General features: G+C 35.4%; 1 long non-coding RNA gene across 1 annotated transcript in view; it reads left to right on the forward strand.

Moving 5' to 3' along the window:
- The first annotated feature begins 22,965 nt into the window (after positions 1 to 22,965).
- Positions 22,966 to 25,627, forward strand: part of LOC107541680 (uncharacterized) — a 110,736-nt gene continuing 108,074 nt past the window's right edge. The window contains exon 1 of the long non-coding RNA XR_001603630.2: positions 22,966 to 23,001. This is a non-coding gene — a long non-coding RNA (uncharacterized LOC107541680). The remainder of the gene's footprint in view (positions 23,002 to 25,627) is intronic.

Here is a 25,627-nt window from a genome sequence, read left to right on the forward strand (position 1 = left end):
CTAACATTGATTAACCATATATGTGCATGTTTACTTTGGGGCGCTCTCTTTTTTCTTCCTTGATTTATATATTTATTTATACTTTGAATCAGGTAGTATAAGTCCTCCAACTTAGTGTTTTTTTCAAAATTATTTTGGCTTCAAAAAAAAGATCAAAAGTTTACAGGAGCAAACTTGACTTCACTTTCATGGGCGAAGAAGGAAAAATTTGAAAAAAAATAATAAAGTATTGAATTTTAACCCATAAAGTAAAATACAGTCCTCCCTTCTTATTTGCAGTTTCGTTTTTCATGGTTTCATTATTAGCAGTCAACTGGTCTTAATATACTAAATAGAAAATTAAAGCAATAAACCATTTATAAGTTTTAAATTGTGCTTTGTTCTGATTGTTGTGATAAAATCTCTCGCCCTCCCACTCAGTCCCACCCAGGGCTTGAATCATCCCTTGTCCAATGGATTCGCCATGTGCACGCCACCCCCCTGATGGTCAGCAGCCAGCTGACTTCTCTGCTCCACCGTGTGGTATCGCAGTGCCTGTGTTCGTGTCACCCTTATTTCACCTAATAATAGCCCCAAAGTTCAAGTCGTCATGCTGGCAATCTGGATCTGCAAAAAAGAAGTCATCAGGTGTTTCCTTTTTGTGAAAAGATGAAAGTTCTTGACTTAATAAGTAAAGAAAAAATATTGTATGCTGAGGGTGCTAGGTTTATGGTTAGAACAATCTTCTGCTCATGAAATTGTGAAGAAGGAAGAAGAAATTCATTCTAGTTTTGCTGGAGCATCTCAACTGCAACATGCTACAGCCACGGTGAAAGATAAAATAGTCATGATGGAAAAGGGATTACATGTGTGGGTGGAAAGTTTTCAAAAATTTAATTTTTGATAGACAACATTCACATAACTTTTATTATAGTATATTGTTATAATTGTTCTATTTCATTATTATTTATTGTGGTTAATGTCTTACTGTGCCTAATTTATAAATTAAACCTTATCATAGGTATATGCATATAGGGAAAAACATAATATATATTGGGTTTGGTACTGTCTACTGTTTCAGACATCCACTAGGAATGTATCCCCAGTGGAAAGGGGGAGACTACAGTAAAAATTGATTTACACATACTAATATAAACAATATTAGAAAATAAATATATGGGAAAGAAAAGGCAGCCCTTCCATTTAGAAGATTTCTAAATAATACATATAGAAGAAATGAGGAAAATTCCATGTTTTTGCCCTAAACGAGTGTAGAAGAAATGAGGGAAATTCCATGTTTTTGCCCTAAATCACCTACTGAGGTAATAATGCGGTAACCTTTGTGGGGTTTTTTTAGTCTGTGAACATGCTGAATTAAACTGTTGACTTTAATGTTAAAGATAAAAAAGGATTATGTAATAAATATATATTTGTGTTAGAAATATATTAATATTCATAAAACACTTGAAGATATTTGTAATAATCAATTTACAATCATTATCTGTTAATTTTATTCTTTCTGTCATTTTGGGGTTTGTTTATATTACTGGTTATAGGCAATATCTTTCTGTTTCTTTATATGTCTACTCATTTTTATTAGATGTTAGGCATTTGTGAGTTTAAATTGTTGAGTATTACAGTTCGTTAAAAACTCTTTTAAAGGCTGTTGGACTATTGTCTGGCATAAAATTAAGGCACTTATTTTGAGGCTTGTTTTTAAGCTCTATTAGTGCAAGTTTAAGGTGGTTTTATTCTAGAGCATTTTTTTTTTACTATGTCTTTCTGCGGCCTCTACTGAATGACCCGAATGCTCCATTCTGACTGGCCAAAACTTAAAGGTCTCTCAGTCTTGTGCAAACTGCATATTTTTTTAAATCCTCACCTGGGGATATTTTTTCCATTGCTTTTCAGAGAGTGGAAGGGAGTGCGAGAGAGAAACAGAGAAACATCGATGCGTCTCTCTCCCACCGATTGGTTGCCTCCTGCTCACACCTGGACCGGGGCAGAGCCTGCAACTGAGGTGCGTGCCCTTGGCTGGAATCAAACCTGGGACCCTTCAGTCCCAGGGCCGATGCTCTAACCACTGAGCCAATCCGGCCAGGGCCAAGTCGCATATTTTTAGGCCTTCATGTCTCAGGTCTTTATTTTCCTGGATGAGAGGACTTTTTCTGTGCATGGGGAATTGACATCTGAGCAACAGATTCAAGGGTGCTCTGTGCAGGTTTCTGAGGCCCTTCCCTCGTGTAGCTCTCCTTCTTCTTACACTCCACTCCTCAGTGTCCGCCTGCCTCCTTCTTGGAGTTCTCTCTCTGCCCCTTCAGATAAACCACCATTCTGTAGCTGTGCTTCTGTTCCCTGCACCATGGGCTAGAGCCTGCCTCTAGAGAGGCAGCCACAAGGACAATTTCTTTACCTTCTCCTAATATCAGGATACTGGTCCTGTAATGGTGACTGCCCAGTGTCTGCAAACAGTGTTTTATGTATTTTGTCCAGTTTTCTAGTGTTTATGCCAGGAAGGTAAATCTTATCCTGATTTCCCCATCCGGACAGGAAACATAATTGCTTTCTTTATTTTTTAGTGAAAATTTATATTTTGAAAGATTAGAAATATGGCTTAGTAAAAAGCAATTGTTTTTTTCTTTTTTGTTTTTTTTAATGTATACTAGACTTTCACCTAATTACAAGGATTAATTTGTGAGAAAAAAATAGGCTGAATTAAAATGGTACACCTTAAAGATTTTTCTTTAATATTTTCTTTAATAATTTGTAAAACTATATGTTTCTTTTCACTTTTTCATGTATGCATTTAAATATTTTTATTTAATACTTTTTGCAAGAGCTATGTGATCTAGTATATTGTAAAAACTGACATTAAAACAATCTCCCCACTATTTGAAATCTTTGTTTTAATAAATATCATAGCAATTTCATGACATGTACTATATACTGTATTTTTTATAATGTGTGTACTACCACCTTTTTAACCTAATTTCCACCAAGGACTATTTTTGTCATAATGTAGTGTATTTTTAGCCTCGAATTATTTTACTGATTTCTGTGTTAGTCTTCTATGCCATAGCAATAGACATCGAAATTGCCAGTTAAGTTTTATTTTTATTTCTCAGGATACAGTGTTTTAAATTTTAAAAAGTGTTTTCTTTTTAAAATTTAAGTTTTACATTTTAAGGAAGTTGGCATATTACTGTGAAGCTGTAGGCAGAAAGAAGGTGAAGGGATTAGCCAAAGAATATATATGCATAACCCATGGACACAGACAATAGTGCAGTGATGGCCAGAGGGAAGGGGGGCAAGGGCTGGGTGGAGGGGGGAAAGAGGAGGAAAATGGGACATCTGTAATAGTGTCAAGAATAAAATGAAGGAAAAAAGTGCTTTCTTCTGCATATTATTGTAATTATTGCTATTATCCTAATAATTGATTCAAGTAACATATTTTACAAATTTTAAAAAGTAATTATTAAACTTTTAATGTGAAGGTTTAAAAAAATAATAAAGTGAAGGTTTTTAAGAAATGCATTTCCTAATGTGATAGATAGGGCTTTCTCTCTCTCTCTTTTTTTAAGTTTAGTTCTTGTATCCTTGGGTTAATATTTTTTATTGCTGGGATAAGATGGGTTTCAACATCTATTAACTACCATTTTTCATTTTTATAGATCTAAGCCCTAAGGAACTGTGTACTCATAAATAATAAAAAATGAAATGAAAGGAGTTTTATTTTACCACTGTCAAATTTTTCGTACACCCACTGAGTCATATGCCAAAAATGAGATGGTGGTCTATCTTTAAAATTATTTTTGATAATCTATTAGTGGATAACTAGATTACAGTCTATTTCAGTGTTCCTCAATGCAAAGAATTTAAAACCATCTGATATGCAGAAAATAATAGCTTGTTAATTGGTAGTGTTATTAATTTTTGGTGGTGTCATAATACCAATATTTAGACTATTTTGAACTGTTTCTTTTTTCATCTCCCTGGAGGTTTGGCCACCATAGGTTATGGATGAAAGAAAGGTTCAGTCTTTTTGTTGTAAAACAGAAGAATAGCCAGTAATTCCTTGGCAATTACTTAGGTAGATGAATCTTAGGAAAGAACACAGATGAAATATGAAGACTTGGAAATTTGCCCTGATTTTTAAGCTACCCATGTTCATGTATTACTTAGAAATCTTTATGTACCCCCTGATGTCACAGATCCCAGATGGAAGATCACAAGACTAGAAGACTCTGGTTGTGTGCATCGACTATGAACAGTTCTAGACATTGCGCAATACGGAGTATAAGATGTGAAATTCTGCTTTTAATAAAACTACACTTTACTTGGAAGCACAAGACTACACCCTTAAACTGTATACAAATACAATACTGCATTTTTACAGACGAGGCAAATGCAGCTCAGAAAGGTGAGGTGGGATGCCCAGACTCATAGGTAGTAAGTGGTGGACCTGGAACTCAAACTGTGATCCTGTTATTCCAGAGTCTATGTGTCTTCTACAAATCCTGTGCTCCAAATGGCCAGAAAAATAATAAAATCAACAAAGTTCAGAAACAGAAGCTACTCGGTGAATATGTATTCTCTGGAAGTCTACATAAAGATAGAAAAAAAGTTGGCTTTGAAGAACGATGAGGACTTGTAAAGGTAAAAACAAAGAGGTAGGCAAGCTGGGGAGTCATACAAAGCAACTGTGAATGTGTAAGGCAATTGCATGGAGGGACCACAACGCATTGTACGGAGAGTAGAGAAGGTTGGCACATTGCTGTGGAGTCAGGCATTGAAAATTCTTAGAACAATGATTAGATCCTTGAGAATTAGGAGTCACTGATGGTTTTGAACAGAGGGGCATGGTTAAAGTCATGTTTTAGGAAGAATTATCTGGGAGCAGCCTGCAGTCTAGTTTGAGAACAGCTTTGACAGGACTACCTAAGCAGGCTGTTGTAATAATCCAGATGTGAGGTCACAGTGGGATAGACTAGAGGGTTAGCTGTGGGAATGAAAAGAAGACGACAAATACCAGAGACAGTATGAAGAAGGAATTCACAGACTGGGGCAGATAATTCACGTGGGGAACAGTGAAATATTAGGCAAGAGTGACTGCTTTGAGTTGCATAGAGCCTTTAATGCACGCTCATAGCTCTGGATATTATAGGTAGTGAGGAGCCAAAAATGTTTTCCAGCATGAGAGTAAGAATGTTTAAAGAATATTAATAGTGAAATAAAAATTTTATCTCCTTCTACAGTAAGGACATTAGAAGATGATTATAAAAACCTAGGAATCTGAAGTCTCAATTCCATAAGTTATGAATTCCATTCCTTAAAGGGTAATGTGAACTTATTTATTTGTCATATTAGATCTCCGCCAGATTAACTTGTTTCTGCTATTTTATGTGTCAAAAAAAGTGTAAGTAGATGGTCACTGATATTTTTGGATTGCTCTGAAATTGGCTTCTATCAGACAAAAAGGATGTAAACAGTTTGGGCTCAGACACCCTTTTCAGATAGTGAAACTTGTTTAAGGAAAGCCTGATACTCCCAACTATCACCACACACCACACCCGAGAGGCTGGCTGCTGGAGACAGTCCTACCACCAAGAGCAGGAGCTGAAAGCAGTATTGGAAGAGAAGAATTGGAAGTGGATCTCCCAGGTCAGGGAAAGTGCAGGGGGAGACTTTCAGCAGGGCTTGGAAAGAATTTATCTATAAGTCCCATGAGACAAACAGGATTTGAAGGAAGGGTGGTCCTGGCAAGATCATGCTAGACTAGCTGTTTTCTTCAGTGTCAGTTTGACTTGGAAAATTCACGCAGACTTTCTTTCCCTTTCCCTCTACCTCTCCTTCTTTCCCTCTCACTCTCTCTCCTATTTTCACATCCCAGTTTCCTTTTCCCTCAACTAAAAAGGCACAGAAAGCACATTGGCTAATCCTCTGCAGAAGCTAATATCTAAGAGGGCAATGAGATACCAGTCTCCTCACTTTGCCCCCAATCTTTGTAAGTGGCTCTTATGGCTCCCCTCACAAGATTGGAAGCATAAATTATTTCATTCACCTCCTACACCTTAGGGAAAGAAAGGAACTATTAAAATTTCCAATGAATGATGTCTCAATGAGTCATGATTTCATTGCTTCTTTCCATTGTCTCTCTGCTTATAAAGGCTTGAAGGGAGGTGGTGATAAAGGATGTTTGAAGGTAGCACAGCTATTGTGGTATCTTCCTAAAAATTGTATGTGAATCTGACCCTTAAATGTTTAAAGCTTTGTAAATTTTATTTTATTTTTTTGGTTATTTAAAATTCAGATACAATTTCAAACCTGTAGAAAATTTAAAATACATTAGAAGAAAACTCCCAAATGCCTGGATTCATATATTGTTTATGTTTTATTTTATCATCCCATCATCTATCTATCTATCTATCACCTGAAAGTTGGAGACAGTGAATCTGTTTATCCTTAAACACTGTATTGTGTCTTTTCAAGACATCTGGTTCTTTTTAAAATGGGCTGGGACCAGCAATTTGTCCCTATCTTTCAATTCTAGTGATAAAATCCAGAGCAACTAAAAAAGTCCCACTCAACATCCTATTATAAAAACATTCTATGAAATATATTTTTCCTAGACAGCAAATTTATAAATAATAATATCACACAGATTCATCATCATTAAATAATACCAGACTACTTATTAGGATTTCAAGATATACTTGACAAGGTTTCAGTCATTTTGTATATAACTTATTATTCTCATCATATTTTTCGAATCACAATAAATGTATAAGGGAGGCTGATTTGAGCAAAACGTTAGTTCATTGAGTAAGAAAAACCAAAAGCATTATGAGTTAATATTTGAATAATTATTAATTTATTCCCCTTTATGTTAGAAAATATAAATTTACATGCTATCAACACAAAATAGTGTTAAGTAATTGAGAACATGCAAATTCTAGAAGACTGTACCAATTAGACCTTAAACCTCTTACTGAAAGTATTCACTTTGGGCAGGGACTTTGGGTGGCTTGGATTTTATGTTGCTTTTTATTTGTTTTTTTTTATTTTGCTCTACCCTCCTTTCCACTTCACTCTTCTATTCTTTTTCGTTTCCTGGTCAACTCTGTGAAGACCTTTGGATCTAGCTGGCATAGGATAAAAAACAACAACAACAGAGGATCAAGCATTTAGAAAATGATTAGACCTTTTAAATGCCCCAGGGGTAAATCATTCTTAGAGGACCTTCCATACTAGTCTCTTCTAGGTCTTTTCTCATCCATAAGTGTTATTAACAGTGAAAGATATGGTTAATTTAGCATCTTCCATATGTCATGAATTTTTCTATAATTTTATACATGCAACTTAATCTTCAAAATCATCTTCTGAGGGAGCAGTGTAACCAATAACTGAGAAATGATTGCCCTTGAAAACATAGAGTGTAAATAAGATATAATGCATTAAAATATAATAAGATACTAGAATATAAATTTAAGATAAAATATAAATAGTTTAATAAATATAATTATATAATTATATAATAATATAATATAATATATATAATATAATATCTCACCGTGTAGAGCCCATCTTATAAAATTCTATTTTTTTTCTTTACTGTTGTATCTCACTTTGAGAAAAAAATCCTTAGGAGCTGGTTGAGATGCTTTTCATTCCCGACACTCACTCTGTATCTTCTCTTCCTGCTGCTTGGAACAGGTAGGGTGGCTGGAGCTCCAGCAACCATCTTGAATCATAAAGTCATCTTGAGAATGGAAATCTTGTGCTGAACATGGCAGAGCAACAAAAAAGGCTCCCCGGTCATTGATGATATTGTGAAACCTCCACATCAACCTAAATCTATCTTCAGAATATTTATGAGATATAAATACAGTTCTCTCTTTCATAAGCAACTCAAGTATCATTTCTGGTGTTTCTATTTTATAGATATAAACTCAAGCTCCTAACTATAAGTACTAAAACATTCTCTCTATTTAGGTGCTTATACCTTGTATGACATTAATGACTATTAACCAGAGTAAGATAGGATAGGATTTTTTGTTTCAGATTTTGCTGACTACAATATAGGGGATAATTTAAAAACTACGGTGACACAATATTGGAGGCAGAAAGTTCTATTAAGGATCCTTTAACAGTCATCGAAGGAAAGTATGATAGAAGTCTGATTTGGAGAAGTTGTGATTGGATAGAGAAAAGTAGGAGAGATTTAATAGATACTTCATATGTAAAACTTCCAGAAGTGTAAGATTGATTGGTTGTGAGATAATGGGGAGGGAATAGACAAGCTCCAGAACCTCCCAGGTTTCTAAAACTGGCAGTGCAACCAACACAGTTTTTGAATGTTGAGAGGAGAAATGTCAGTGGGAAAGTTCAACTTGGCACATGTTGAATTTGAGTTACTTATGCGAAACCCAAATGAATATATGTGGGATGCAGCTGGATGAGAAGACTGTTGCTGTGGCTTATCAGAGGAATTCTGGCTGGCAGGGTGTGTGTGTGTCTGTGTGTGTGATGAGAATGAAAATTATCAGAGAGAGCAGAGAGAGTGGGAAAATTAGTGAACAAATAACAAAATCCAGGGAACCTCAAAATTTAAGGGTTGGTGGAGGAAAAGGGGTGTCCAAAAAGGAAACAGAGAAGAAAGAGTGAGTGGGGAACAAAGATATCCAAGAGTTATTTCAATAAATTTATTTCAAGAAGTGAATGATATAATGTGCTCAGCACAGCAGATCACCGCTGGATTGGGCAATGAGGCAGGCACTACTGTTCATGAGAACAATTTTGGTTGAGTTATTATTGGATTGGAGAAATTCTACAAAATTGTGAGGATAGTTGAGCATTCCTTGGAAAAGTAAAAGGAGACATTCAGTAATCGTGAGAGCAAAATCTAGATTAGAAGATGATTAAATAACAACTGATTAGAAATAAGAGAATTGAAGTGTCAATATTAAATAATTGACCAAGAATGTTTAGAGTAACACCTGTATTAAAATGATGCCCACATCCTAGGTCCACTGAAATTTTGTCTTGGCTTTAATTTTTCTAACGAGAGAGCAGCCACTCAGTACAACTTTCAAGTTCTGTGCAGTAATCGTTGAAGTTATTTAGATAGGAAATAAGAAATAAGTTACTTTGGTTGGATTTTGATATCAGTGGGAGAAAAATGAAATAAATCAAGAAGATACTGAAACAAATATTGATGTATTTCCAGACTTCTGCTGCCAGTTAAGAAAATAGTATACCAATCACCTCTGTACTTTCCCATTCATATAGGAATAGACTCTAAATTAGTTACCATGAAGCCAGCAAGCTCATGTAAATGCTGTAACTCACGTTTTTTAATTTCACCATTTCCCAAAGCAAGTTGACCCAGTGATCTATATTTGGTGGTGATTTTTATTCCCAGATGTTGAAAACGGCTTCTTTGCTGGCAGTCGGTCCTTGAGGATGCATTTTCCCTAAGCTTTAAATAGCATGCTTTAGGGAATTTGTATTACCCAAGATATAAAAAGATTAATAAGGATTTAAAATTGAATCACTCCAGTAATTCCTTTAATGGATGTGCATCCAATCTGTTTCCTTGGTTAATATTATAATGGCTTATTTATCACTGCATTCCTACGAGATAACTCTCTTAAGTTTGTGACCATAGGGTCTCAGTTGTAATGCAATGGGGAGGCCACACGCCTTATTTCTTGGCACAAGGCAAGCAACCTTGCATAAGTCCATGTGTGAGACTTTGGAGAGCCTATCCCCTTCGATCCCCTGTGTAAAATTTCTTTTTAAAGACATCTGAATTTTATCTGTGTCCTTCTGGCTTTCATTGAGAATGTTTATTCAATTCAACGTGAGAGAATTGAACTCTCGACAAGGAGCATGATGAATTTTCTAATTCAAACTGGGTACCAAGAGGTGGCCTGTCATCATTTTCCTTTTGTTGCACTGAAAAAAAAAAAAGCAAATGAGCCTCCTTGAGAGCAGTTCCCACTTCTGTTTCAAGTCCCCCCACTAAGTCATTAAACATTCTCTGGGTTTTGTCAACAGCCTGGTAAACATCCAGAGAAAGAATCAAAATAAGATCGTTTATTTAACATTCCTCTCCTCCAACTGCTGATTAGGATAAATAGTTTGGATAAAACCCCTATCTGATCCAACAATCACAAAAAGAAATCACTTAGCTATTGGTGAAGTTTAGATTGAGTTAGAAGGACTTTAAACAGCAAAGAATTTTTTTGCACAGTTTGATATGTTCTTTTTTTATCTTCAGATCATCTTGTTAAGGCAATGTCAGAGTTAAACTTAATGTTGAGTAACAACTAAGAAAGCTCCTTAGAATCTATGTGAAAATGTAGACACCGATTTCCAGAACAAGCTATAGGCTGGAAATCCTCCAGCTTGGTGCTTCATGTTAAGTAACTGAAAGAAGTTGACTCTAGATAGCTATTCCCAAGGATGCCTTTTCAGACTTTGGGTGAAATGTGTGTCGATGCTGCTTATCTGTAAAGAATTCAATAACAAGCCAAAAGAGAAAAAAATGTTTTCTAATTACCAAAAGGACTTTTAGGCTTATAGGAGATCAAGGGTAATGGTATAATAATACCTCATTTAAGTCTTCGTGCAAGCCTTTTCAAGGACACTTACAATCCTAAATACCGATTTACTGAAATACACAGCTGAGGGTGTAAAAAACATTACCATCTTTTATGATGTATAAGACAAATTTAATAGACTAGTTGTGATTCAGTCAGTAAAATAGTTAACTGACCTAAATTTTAACATAATAGTCAAGATTCTCTAATAGCTAACAAAATCTCCTCTACCTTTTAGCTCCTGCCAGCTTTGCTCTGATTATCTATCCTATGCTCCAGACAAGAGTATATTTACAGGTACACAGGATGCCACACACTTTAATGCATTTGTGTCTTTTGTCAGTCTGTTACTTAGAATGTTCTTTCCATTCTTAAGTATGATTATAATCCCATTATTTGTTCTAGAATGACCTTAAATGTTATCATGAAACATTATCTTTAATCAAAATAATGATTGACTAACAAACTATGATTCTTCAGGCTTGGGTATTGGGCAGATATATCCTCAAAAATTAATGAAATGAACCTGGCACTTTGAGGAAAAAAACTGGCAGTAATTGTGATAAAATTAGAGTTGTCAAAAGAAAATGAGTAGTCTGGAAGATTTTTATGTACCACCATGGGTTTTCTAGTTTCCTGACACTTTAAACACATCTCTGATGAAATTAGTGAAGACATTAATGATTGTGACTTTTTGATAACGTATAATGAAATATGTCAACGTTTGGAAGAGTTACATAAATCAGTGATCTGTTTTCCAAATGACAAATGTATAAGGTTACAAAATCACATATGAGTAAACTAATCATTTAAAATGTAAGAAAAACTAGTGTATTTTAATATAACAGGGTAAGAAAAGTTGATTGATGAGATTTCCGATTCCACATTCCAACTAACTGTTAAGAAACCGCTCCTTGTCAGATTTTGGTATAGCATTAAAGAAGAATACTTGCAATTATCTGAAAATTCTCCTCTCTTTTGTAATTATATATCTGTGGGAGAACAGATTTTCTTTATATATTTCACCAAAACACACACACACACACACACACACACACAACCCTCACACTGGTACAGATTGGCTTCAGGGAAGAAAATATAAGAACGCAACTGTCTTCAATTAAGACATCAAAGAGATTTCCAAAAATGTAAAACAATGCCACTGTTGTCACCAAATTTTTGAATATTTTTCACAATAGCTGCCAGTAAGTATGTTTTAGAAGCAGGTATAAATTTCTTTGTGAAAAAATGTGGGTGTGTAAGAAATGCAACTTCATAAACTAGCTTAATTTCTTTTCTGAATGCAAGTAAATTATTTTTCTGATGAAGAAAAAAATTAGATACATATTCCTGATAATCTCATTTATTCAAGGATGTCTTAATGCTTATTGGCTTACTACACATGATTTTAATCCCTTTCTTCACACATAAATTTGGTAAAAGGGGGAAAAAGAGAGGTGGGATGGTCCAAGTGCTACAGTGGTCTTTGCTCTCAGTGGAGCAAGGGAGTCTTAACTTCTCAGTCTTGATCTCAGATCTAGGCCACTTGTTCTACCATATTTACAAAAATTGTCACCTGATGTTCTGCATAGCTGAGACTTGAGTTTCCTTTAAGGTACATGGAAGGTGATGGGGAACAAATTAAGTAAAAGGATGTGAGAAGAGGGATGAAAAGCATATTCACTAGGATTCTGAAATACTATCATATATATATATATATATATATATAAAATCACATCTTCTTGTTTCCCCATGACTTCTGTTTTATAAACAATATATTGGTAGATATTTTCTCTTGTCATTAAATATTCCTCTAAATTATAATTTTAAAAAACTGAATAATATTTAATCATTTTCTTACCCTAAAGACATATACTTGATTTAAGAAGTCTCTTGCCCGGCCGGGCGTGGCTCAGCGGTTGAGCGTTGACCTAGGATCCAGGAGATCAGGGTTTGATTCCCGGTCAGGGCACATGCCTGGGTTGCAGGCTAGCTGATCAGTGACTCTGTCATCATTGATGTTTCTATCTCTCTCTCCCTCTCCTTTCCTCTCTCTGAGATCAATAAAGATATATTTTTTTAAAAAAATTTAAAAAAAGAAGTCTCTTGTTGAACATTTAGATGTTTCCCATTTATAGTTAATATAAACAATGAGTTTACGTGAACATCTGTTCACCCAAATCTTTGTATTCAATCATGATTATTTCCTTAAGGCAAATTCCTAGTAAAGGAATTCTTGAGTCTAAGACTTTATATATTATTAAAGTTTTGTGATTTTCCCCCATTATTCTCCAGAATAGTTGTATAAATTTACAGCCATGTTTTTCATTTCCACCTATCTTTCTCTGACATTAGATTTTAATCTTCATGAGTGCCTACTCTAGTTACATAGTTACACCTTTCTCAGATTTTCTTGAGAGAATCTCACTCTTCTAAAATAGAGAATTTTAATAAGATATGGTCAGGTTTCATACAGTTTTCCTTCATATGCAGAGTATTATTGTGGGGTTTCAGGAAGGGAAATGAAGTGGTGGACTCTTAAATATTTTAAATCAACTAGCTTTCTTTTCAATATCAGGAATTCTTTGGTTTCTATTAGGACAGCCTTTTCACTCTCCAGTTTTAGGCACAGATTAAGGTATTTCTGTATATTTAAAAAGCATCTTTTCAATGTCCCATCTATGATCTAGCTGTTGCACTCCAATAGTCTCATCCACAGGAAAGCAGGTTTTTGGTGACATTTGTATGACTGTTTTTGACATTTTCCTCCAAATCTTTTGCTAGTCCTTCAGGATATTCTTTCCATTCCCACACAATGTGTTAGCTTCGGTCACTTATCACCAGAAATGTCTTAGTGATCTTCTTTATCTCGTCCTCTAAAGAATTGTGCACAGATATTTCAGACTGGAAGCTCACACTCTCTTACTCCATGGAAACTGGCAGCATTTGCATAACCCTATCCCCACTTTCCCCCCTCCACCAAGTTTAGATGACAAAGGGGATTAAAATAAGTTAGTACTGAACCCAACATCATTTAGAATATTGCTTTCATTACAGAACTTTCTTGACTCACAAACTGTCTGTGAACCCAACATACTTAGAGAGTAAAATGGAAACACTGCAATTTATTATCCAAGTTGGTCATAGTATATTTTTGAAATAAGTTTTTCCACTTTTCAGCTCTTATATCATCTCAACTCGGTTTTTTGCTACCATGAAATTGTTTCATTATTTTTTCCAAATAAACCATACTGCATTCTACCTGCACACTTTTCCTCACACTGTATCATTTGTCTGGAACGCCTTGTGTATCGCAGGTAAATTCTCTTCATTACTTCATTCCTAGCTCATAACTTATTTTATTGAGCTACCTAAAACCGTTGAAACTTTTATAAGCGTTCTCTTTCCTGTGTTACTGATGTTAATTCAGTGAATTAGACAATGTTGAGTATTTTATCATATATTGAATGAAGAGTTGTCTCATCTCTTCTATTTAGATAATACTTTGAGAAGTGGCATTTAGCATTAATACATTTTTATCTTCATCTTACCTAGAACATTGTTCACATAGTGCACCACATGCTTACTGTATAAGTGTATGAATAAACACAAAAAAACAGACCATAAAGACCTAATCGTTGGTTTTTATTTTAAGGTACTTTACACAGTCTTTAAAAAATAGTGTAAAATTCTCATTGTAGCATGCAACTGAGTCAAACAGATTTAATCTATAGTTTCATAATAAAGTTAAAAAAACTGTAAAAAGAAAATCTGCAGAGTGAGCTTCAATGCTATCACTTCTAGGGAGGGACGATAATTGTCTCATTGTGGAGGCAGATGGCGAAATGGGCTTTGAAGTGAAATAACCCTGAGTTCAACTCTACTCTGCCATTGTCAAATGGAGTCCTCTAGAGGGGGTTTCTGATTTCACTTTCCCCTGCTTCTTTGCCCATAAAATGGGAATAATAATGGCCCATAAATGATATATCAGGAGATAAAAAGAAGACTAAATATTTAAAATATCTCTAGAAGCACCATGTCTGTTGCATAGGCAATAATACAAATTCCATTTACTAAGTATGTTTCTATCTCCTTAAAATATATTCATCTTGATGAGGTAATATTATTACATTAATTAAAGATGAGGAAACAGAGAGACAGACAGGAGAAATAATTTTCTAAGATCATAATAGTTAAAGAAAAACAGAGATGGCAGCATTAGACAATTGATGTTGAATGTGTCCAAAACCCACTCTCTTAACTACTAGGTCACTCTGCACAGGGGTTCTTGGTCTCTATTATTATCTATTTTGACACACACTGGCTGTCAAATCTCATGTAAGTTACCACTTTTGCAGAGTTAGTGTAAGATTTTTGGGATATTAGTGGGAAATGATAATTCTCTATTTCCCTTGAGATATGAATATGAGACAGGAGGGATTTAAAAAATATATCACATTTCTACAGAAAGTCATAAAATCTCTTTTCTGGACATTTTCAACATATTATTTGGAATAGTAGAGTATTTCCGAATGACTTTTACAACATTGCAGGGTCCCCTTTGAGCCCTATATAATTGTATAATTTGATTTTCTAAATCCATTGATGTATGATACAGATAAGCTTCTTTTATGTGGAAATGAAACAGCTAGTATCTTAAGTGGGAAATAATTCATATTTATAAATTAGGCTTCTCTTTGTATATTTTTAGGAAAAAATTTAATTTTTATTACATGTGAGTACAAATGAAATATACTTCTTTATAGTTAATGAGGGGGCTCTAACAAAGTTTAAAACATCTAATGTTTAGAGCTCTTTTTGTGTCTTTGTGGCTTTAGCATATTTTGCACATTTTAGTTAAAGTCATTAAACGATCATCTTAGAACATTCATAGCATAGACATATTGAGACATATAGAAGCAGTAACAGGGAAGGAAAGAAAAGGGAAGCAACGGAATAGCAATGGAAGAGCAGGTCCCTGGGCTTGAGACACTACGGAATATGCATGTGCCTTAGCCCCCGTGTCCATGTCAGAGCACCATGACAATCCTAAAGGCAGCTCCCAGGATCAGGCTTTTGCACGTGGGTGGCATGAACACGTGGGAGTGTGTGAATGTTTTTCCCTGGCTGGACAGACATTTTTCTCTTTTGCCAAAGCCATGTTGTATGTATGAAAGATGAACTCTCTCTTCCCAATGCTGTTACAAGCACCGGGAAGCAGTAGGAACACACTGGAAGCCAACTCTTTTGGAAAGCCAGACCAGCTTTTGGAAAGAAGCCTTACAATACTGAGTTGATCCTTGTGCAGAGAACCAGTCTCCTGGGGTTTGAAAATCAGTTATTTAAATATCCTGAAACTGACCATAGGGAGACAGCACAATATAAAATTAAAACCAAAGTGGTCTTAAATGCTCATTTGGATCAAGTCTTGTGATACTGTCATAAAGCCAAAGATAAGAAAATCACGCAGGATGGTGGCCAATCAACTTCCTCGGGGTGAAGGGAAATATCACGATTTTCACTTGTGTGGCCATTCCTACATTTTATCACCTCTCAGTAATGAAATTTCTCTTTACAAATAGTAAACATAGACACATATGGTTTGGGATATGAAAGAAAGGAAGTGGAAAAATGTATTGTTTAAGTAGTTTTGCATGAGACATATAGGAGATGTTCGATGAATAATAGTCCCTTCTCCTTTACAAAAATTCTTTCAGTAGCCCTTGAATACTGATATTATGTCCATTTTCCTGAAAGGAAACTGAAGCCTACTTATAAATGATGGCGATGACTTGGCCTATTTGATCACAAATGCCACATGTGAGCTTTCCAAAACATCAGGATCTTCCTCAGAGTTTACTAGCTTTTCCAGAACTAGAGCCAAGACCTTTTTTCCCCCTTTATTTGGTATAGTTTCTTCTAAAGAGGTCTGATTTAATGGACATACGTTTTTCTCACAAGGCATTATAAAGCAGTACTTATATTTGTTCCTCTGGAGCTTGTCTAGATTTAAAGACAAGCTCTGTCAACTACTATTGTGTAACCTGGAGGTTACTTTAAAAATCTCATGTTCAGAACAGTAAAATGGCATTAGTAAGAACTAAGGAATAAAGTTTGAGCTTTAGTTAAGAATAATGTATTGATATTGGTTCCTTAATTAAAACCATACTAATGTAAGATGTTAATTATAATGTTGATAGTATCCCTGGGTGTGGGGTGGGAATATGGGAAATCTGTACTATTTTTGCAATTTTTGTGTAAATTGAAAAATGGTCTGAAAAATAAAGTTTACTTTTTAAAAAACTATGCTTCAGTGGCCTCAACTGTTTTCTTATGAAAATTTGATGAATTAATACATATAGAGTACTTAGTTTCTGATAATATAAATAGGCAAATAAGTGTTAGCTATTTTATAAAAAGTGTTAGCCATTTTCAGAGGTGTTTAGGAAAGGGAGATGTTTTGGCAGAGTAGGAAACTCTTTTTTATTGGGAGTCCACTGAAAGTGTACAACAAGCCAATAGTTAAACTAAAGAGTTTCTGCCTTTTTATGTACCAAAAAGTTTGTGTAGCAAAGGTCTTATCAGAGATGTACTTTTTAAGATCAGCAAGTATCCTTAGATCCTCCAAGAAGAGTTTATCTGCCTGATTTTTCTTCAACCTGTTCCCAGTACAAAGAAGGGTGAGGTGAGATTGAAAAAAAAACCATAAGAAGAATTAAACTAAGCACTGAAAAGAAGCAAATTAATCCCACATAGAAGTTTAAGAATATTTTATGGAAGATTCAATGTGACTCTGGTTGTCAGAACTATGAAACTCAATGCTGGAAACTGAATATTCTGCTGGCAAAATTTCTCAGTCACCAGCTGCCAATCACCACATCATTCCTCGATACTTGGCTATATTGCCTCTGTTGCAATTGTCTTAGAATGAAAAATTCTGTGTAGTGCCGCAGGAAGAAAGCACATGTAAAAAGATGGCACGTTCATTACTAAATGAAACTAGGTATTGGATGAAAAGAATTAATGACTAAAATGAATATCTATGAATCGTCTTAAGAATGTTCTCCAGCCCTGCTGGTGTGGCTCAGCAGTTGAGCATCGACCTATGATCCAGGAGATCACGGTTCGATTCCTGGTCAGGGCACAGTGGGGGGTGTGCAGGAGGCAGCCGAGCAATGACTCTCTCCCCTCTCTCATTCTTGATGCTTCTATATCTCTCTCTCCCTCTCCCTTCTGCTCTCTGAAATTATATATATATATATATATATATATATATATATATATATATGTGTGTGTGTGTGTGTGTGTGTATATATATGTATATATGTATATATATGTGTGTGTGTGTATATATATGTATACACACACACACACATATATATATTTTAAAAAAGAATGTTTAAAATATATATATATTTTTAAAAAAGAATGTTGTCCACTTAGTTGTCATCTGGCACATTATAAATTTGAGGGGTAATATCCCCTTGTCCCTTTCTTAATATAGTTCTCATTTCATTTTCCAGTATAAAATTGAATCACAAAACTGATGAATTCCTAACTTTAAAATAGTTTCCTTTAGCTGAAATTATATATCAGTTTTTCCCAATCTTAAATGTGCATGCCAACCTCTCAGGGAAGTCTTGTTAAAAGACACCTTACAATCCAGTGGCTCTCAGAAGGAGTCTAAGGTTATTCGTTTCTAACGAGCTTCTACACCTTTGAACCACACTTTGGTGAGTAAGATTATGAAGGATTAACCTAAGATATACTACCCTATGCCTGCACATGAAGTTTGAAAACAAGGAAGACCAACAGCCCTCTCTCTCACTAGGTAAATAAATTCCCATGTTTTGAAATTATATGCTTACATTTTTTTTACTTTTTAATAAAAATGATTGCTTAGCTCAATAATTCTCAACTCTGGCAGTACCAGGGTCTGACAATTAGTATTTTTAAAGCTTGCCAGATGATTCTATTATGCAACCAAGACTGAGAACCACTGTAGAAATCAGATTAATATTCCACTTTAGTTTATTCATTGGTTAGCTTCCTCATATCACCCAAATGAGGCTAATTTCTGAGACAAAACAAAATAAGTGGCCACTAGCCTCCTGAAATCAAATATATTTGAGAAATGCTATATATTTCTTATCTTTTTCTTAGAGATTCATTATGCCTATCTTAAAGCTATATGGATATCCGAATTTCTGTTGAATATGAATGAAATGCTAGCACTATGGGGCTATGTCAAGAAACTAATGGAAAAATGGATTTTGGACAGACCCTTGTGTAAGGTTTACACATCTACATGGTGTGTTTAAAACCTGGTTTGTCAAAAACTAATGAGTCTCTAGAAATGACACTGAGAATGATGAGGGTGACAGACACCCTGGCCTAAGGACATGGGTATCAAGTTAGTATCAATGTATATTATACAATAATGAAAAGGTCTTTAAGTAGCGCTATCACAGCTCTCGTTCCTCCTGCCTGGCTATCAGAAAGGAAAAGAACATTTGAAAGGTGTTACAAACAGCAGGCACGGGCCTTGCCTTTCTTTGGATCTGTGCAAGGAAGGAAATGTGTCTTCTGTACTCGGCGTAGGACTCTGAATACAATCGGGACTGACTGCTGACAGATTTCTCCTTCACTCCACCCTTGGAACCGGGCCAGAAGCCGGGCTTCAAAGTATATCTAAGTGAAAGTTCATTTCAGCTTTATCAACAAACGCGAGCGCAGCCAAGTAATTCTGAATTACCCTTATATAAACAATGTTTATCTGTTATTTCCTTTTGAAAATAACTATTGTGTTTTTTGAATAAGCCAATAAAATATTGTTTTTCTTTGTGATTCCTGACTTTTTTTTAATACAAATTCCTCAAGTGAAACTTACTTTTGAGGTTCCTAAGATTCAAAAGACACTTAGGGTTTTGCCCATGAGTAAAGGAGCAGACTCAAAAGGGGATGTTCTGCATGGTGGAATATTCAAGAGCATCATGATATTAACTATAACCACAGGGACTTTCCTCCTCTTCAAACTTTAGTTTCCTTATCAGTAAAATGTGGTGAATTCACCCATCTCAGAGGATCATGAGAATGAAGTGAAAAATATCCACTGTATTTGATAACTTTTAAAGCCTTCTCTTAATGGTTAGCTACAGGGGGCACAACACCTTTGAGTTAAGTCTGTCCTGCCCTACAGTCAGCTTGTGCACAACCCAGTGAAAAAGAAATGCCATGCACTTAGGGTTAACCCAGGGAATTTCCTAAGTGCACATCAAACTCAGGGGCTGAGGTACCCTTTCAGCTTCATCTACTCTCAAATTTCATTTCCACAATGACTTCCTATGAGCTTTTTTACATCTTTGCTTCCACTAAAAAGGGTTTTCCCCCTCCTACTTTATTGAGATGCTTAATCAATAAAAGCGCCTCTGCTGATGTGTTTAAAATATATTATGTGAAATCTCATCTTATTGGCACATGCTATTCGAGCCATTCTTCCGGACGTTCAACAGTTAAAAGTGCGCAGAAATCAAATCAAGAACAGAAATGGCCACATGGATTATGTTTTCAGGGGGCTGTGGAAGGAGCTTTAATATGTGCTCTGAACATTCCTTTAAATTGCTGTTAAGTTTTTAAAGATATTTGCTGATCTTTGCATAGTAGCTTTTGTGTATTTACTGCCAGGATAATTCTAAATATAAAGAGAGAAGAACCAGATAAACAAGTCAAATTACAGTAACACTTCATCAAATGCTAGGATGTGAAAGTTTATTCAATAAATATGGATACAACAGACTAATCTATTAAACATATGTCTTATTAAACGATATATGAATCTAAAATACTAGTACTTAGACATAAAATTCAAAAATTGCTAAAGCTATAAAATTTTTTTTGAAAGAATTCAATTATTCATTATATTTTATTGAGACCATTGCATATATTTGGACTAATTTTATACCTGGATCGATAATCACAGGTGAAAAAGTCTATGTTTTTAGTCACATGACTCTAAGTAGGTTTTGGGGGAGGTAGGGTTTATTTCTCTTTCCTTGAAAGCCATAAAGAGAGAATAGTTTCTTTCCCCCCCTTTTCTCCTTTCCTTTTTGTTTAAGTCAGTGTATCATTCTAGAGAACATTACCGGGGAGAAAGGGTGAATTATAACAATTATTTCATGTAGTGAACTATACAGTTTATGAGTTATTATAAATAGATTTTTTTCAGTGTCCTAAGGTTACCAAATAAATGACAGAAATTTTGAAACCGCAATAGATTCCTGTTGCTAAAGTTTGTTTTAAAATATAAATCAGTAGCATCTGCCTTGAAGTTGATGTGTGCAAGCCCATCAAAGGACATGAAAGAGGGTATCCGCTGCAGCATCTTTTTCATGGAGGGATTTGGAGGCAAGCTGGGACATGGATGGGTACAACCTGGAAGGACGCACAACCTGAGCTGTCGAGCAGTCAGTCTGTGCATTAGATTACTCTCTGCAATGTAAATTGACCTTAAAGACATAATGGTCAATAAAAGGCACAGAAGAGAATGTGATATATCACATAGTACTATGGATCTAAACTAAACACAAGTGCGCCTTAAAAAAAGGACATATTTCACAAGAGTACATATAAACCAAAAAATAAAAATAAAATAAAATCCATTGACTGAAGAGTAAGATTATTTCAACTCAGTGCAACCAGAGGCCACAAAAACAAGGTGTATGATGTTAGTTCTCCATCAAGTTTTGTTTAAAAAATACGAAGAAAATGAACAGACAACTTAATGCTTTATTGTCCCTTTTCCCTTTTCAGACTCATGATTTTTTTAAATAAGAACACTGACCATTACAGGACTCATGACGAAAAGGTCAGGGTTGGAAGCGACCTTGAAGTTAGCTTGATTTAATCATTGCCCTGATATTAATATTATCTTTTAACATTCCTTTCATGTGTGTGCTAAGCCAACATGGGAGCACTTGCATTGGCAAGGGCTCTTCTTTTGAAGGAATACACTTTATTGGAGGGTAAGTATGAAGTTATTCCCTTAACAGCAAAACCAATAGAATAGGTACCTGAATAAGAATAACAGACTTTGTGCAAAATTTAATTAGTCATAGGTTATAAAATGGTGTTTTCTCAAAGCTGAGGAAATAACCGCTGACATTAGTATCAAAGAGAGAGAAGGTTGTTTAAAATGTAGGTTCCTGGACCCCACCCTAGACCTACTGAATTAGAATTTCCTTTAGCCTAAAATTTTTGGTTTAACAGGTCCCCTAACCCCACATCCACTAAGTGTCCTTATGCTTAGGAAGTTGAAGAGCTGCTTGTATAAGGAAGCAGCATTAAAGTATAATTAACCACATATAGTTCATGTTCCTATTCATACAAAAAAATATTTAAGATGTTCTTGTGGGAAGCTATTTTATATTTCTCCTGTATATGAAGTTCACATTTCATTTTTTCTTCATTTATTGCTCTAAGACATTGAATCCACAATGAAACTTATTGAAACAGAAATCTATTAACATATTTGAAATTTATGAGGTTTTGTTGTTGCCGTTGTTGAAGAAGAATGCAAACAATCTGGAATAAACTTGAAACGTGATTACGATTAACTGTAAGTCCTCACTTAATGCTGTTGATAGGTTCTTGGAAGCTGTGACTTTAAGCAGTGACGTAGAATGAACCCAAATTTTACCAGAGGCTAATGGATGTATACTAGAGTTAAGTTCCTACAGCATATTACTGGTCACAAAACATCACCAAACTTCTAAATAAAGACCTAAAACCCTTCTAAGCTTACATTGAAATAAAGGTGAGCGACACATACATTTAAGAAAGATGAATAACAACAAGTCAGATCCTTCCTTTCCAACCTGCTGATTTCAGATCACTGTCTCTTGTTCCTGGAGCCTATCCTGGCAGCCCAGGTGAAAGGTGAGTCACACCCACCCACACTGGGACAATGTGGACACGCCAGTTCCCCTCAGTGCACATCTTTGGGATATGGGAGGGAACCAGAGTCCCCAGAGAAAGCCCAGCCAGACATGGGTAAAATGTATAAACTCCACAGATATGGGGGCCCTGGCTGGGAGTCAATGCCCAATGTCCCCATCATTATAACAAAACAACATTGAACTAAATGATGTTATTCCAGTACCTGGTGTACGTCCTTCTATCACATAGCAACCAAGAATTATCCCTCTAGTAAATATCACTGTGGTTTTCTAATTTAAAAAATCCTTTCCCTTTCAATAGCGTTGAAGAAAAACAAAGAGTCATTGGCAGAGTTGAAAGAAGTCGTTCAGTATAAAATGTTATGGTCTGGCACTGGAGTTATATTTATCACATATGTATTTCTATTTTAGGAAGAGAAGATACTACTTGAGGATTTTGAACAAGAAAAACACTGCTTTGAAATGTAAGTTGTGAAGCCAAAATTCATTGCTCTCACCTTGTTGCTCTCTCATCTTTAAAATCTGAAAATTTATATTCATGCTGAGGGAAAAGGCATGAGGAAAATATGCTTTCTCGAACAGGTCCAGTTGAAATGGGCAGCATATTATCAGGCATACGGTGATGGAGCTATCGTGGTTTGTAAGGCTGTTATCTTTCTCATTGACTCAACTTTGCAAATTCCAGAATTCTGGCAGTGATACCAGGACTAGGGACTTGTAACATTTTTCTTTATTTTCTCTCTCCAAACGCTCAAAAAAGCCCCAAAAACCTATTCATACTGCTAACACACATACACTGACGACACGCTAACACACATACACTGACGACACACTCACACATGCACTCGCATGCCTGTGCATGGCTGCACACGCACGCACACAGCCTACCCCTCTGAGAATAGAAATCTGGCCCTTTGGTGCACATTACAAAAAAAAAAAAAATACCAAGGGCCAAACCGTTTAGGCCTGGAAAATAGCTAATACTCTTGCCAGTGAGTTAAAGCCGGAGTATCCCCTTTGTCATAGCCAAATTTATGACACGGATCAAAAACTATAAAAAGCTATGTTGCATCCTGCCATTAAGGAGAATTAATATTTTCAGTGGTATGTTAACCAAAGTTTTTCCAGTGTCTCTCGTTAAAAAGCAGATTGTTGACTTTTCATCATGGTGTGCCAAACTTTTTCATTGAAACCCTAACAAGACTTTCATCTTAGAACCATTATTTCTTAATGGACTTGGATAGGGGACCGTAAAGGAATGGCTTTGCTTTGCAGCATTGTGGCATGCGGCACTGGGCCGTCATTAGCGCGTTGGGCCTTGCTGAATCACTGCATATGTAGACATTTAAGGCATTTCCAGTGTGACTTGGTTTTTTTCCTTGAAACATACTTCATGTTTTATCTATTATGCTAAGGCAACATAGGTTCCTTTTCCACTTTCATGCATCTTTATTATGCTCTATCCAACTATTCAGTAAAAACTATAATAAATGAGGATCATTCACACACATACACACAGCTTTTTTTGTTTCTTACTTTTATTGAGGATATCTGTGTAATTTTTTTCTGCGCTTTGGAAATCAAGGTATCGTTGTTGTTTTTTTGTCATATGTCTTTATTGATTTCAAAGAGAGGAAGGGAGAGGGAGAGAGAGAGATAGAAACATTAATGATGAGTCATTGATCGGCTGCCTCCTGCACGGCCCCTACTGGGGATCGAGCCTGCGACCCAGGCATGTGCCCTGACCCAGAATCTAACCAGGATCTCCTGGATCATAGGCAGATGCTCAACTACTGATTCATGCTCACTGGGCTCAAGGAATCTTTCAAAAACCCCTAAATCCCAATAATTTTGCAATAAACTACATGACATTACTTGTTTAGATTTCCCAATTATATATATATATATATATATATATTCTTGTATATCATTGTCTTCACATGAACTGGAACTAATTGTACTATAGCAAAGGGAGTCTGTAGGCTAGAAGACAAACGTTCCCTGGAAATAGAATGCCCCTTTTTCCAGACCCTTCCCTTTGGCTGAGTTTTTACTTATATGATGTGAAAATGATTATGATACAGTTAGTGAGCTAAAGTTTGATAGGCTCTAATTTGCCCAATAGGCCTTTTTCTTTTCTTTCAAATACATATTTAAAATCAATGACAATTACACATGGATACGGAAAGTTTGGCTTCTGGCTTGGGTTCTCGCTTGAATGTGTTGGCCTATATCTCTATTGAGTGTTTTATGTTGTGGTGGATCAAACTGTATGGTATGACTATAGACCACACACCACTGACTCTGAAGCCAGAAGCTGAGTCACCTGAAGTGAGCTATCAAAGTCAGATAAACTTCTGAAATACAAGAGTGCATGGAAGAGGGCTGTTTATCCAAGAAATAATACTTAATTCTAGAATCTAGGTTTTATAGAGTTTAATATGCCTCCCAAGAAGTTTTATGATTTGAAAACCTGCATGAATTAAATACATATTACAAAATCCTTTCTTTGGAATATAAGTATAGTCATTCCGTTTTTATTCCTATGAAACAAAAGTCACCCCACTTCCTCTAAATATGTTATTTCAGTTCAGATGACTTTGACTGCAAGTAACAGATTCCCAAAATAAAAGTAGATTAAACAGGGAGAGTTATTAACATAGCTTATGTAAGAAATTCCGAGGTTGCCCATCCCAGGTGGGTAATTAAGTAGCTCGAATTTTCAGGGACCCTGCTCAAACACCTCTGACATTAGCTTTCCTTTTTAATTGCAAGGCTGTTTTACCTGTAAGCATCACTTCGTAACACAATAATATCGAGGCCAGGCCAAAAATAGTTGAGGCTTTCTACTCACATTTCTCTTTCTTTTTCTCAAAAAATAAAAAACATTTCTCAAAAATCCTTCAATGTATTTTTTTCTTATTTTTTGTTTGTTTAATTATGTATTAGTTTTTAGTTAGAATGGAACATATGTGGTAAGTACATTTTTAAAAAATGTTTGAACTGTAAACCAAAATTAACTTTGAACTGTAATAGAGAATAAAAAGTATTTATTTAAGCAAAAAGGAGCTGCAGCCCAGGAGATTGAGA

This window comes from Miniopterus natalensis, chromosome 10 (assembly GCF_054644295.1).
Source record: "Miniopterus natalensis isolate mMinNat1 chromosome 10, mMinNat1.hap1, whole genome shotgun sequence".
Classification (NCBI taxonomy): Eukaryota; Metazoa; Chordata; class Mammalia; order Chiroptera; family Miniopteridae; genus Miniopterus; species Miniopterus natalensis.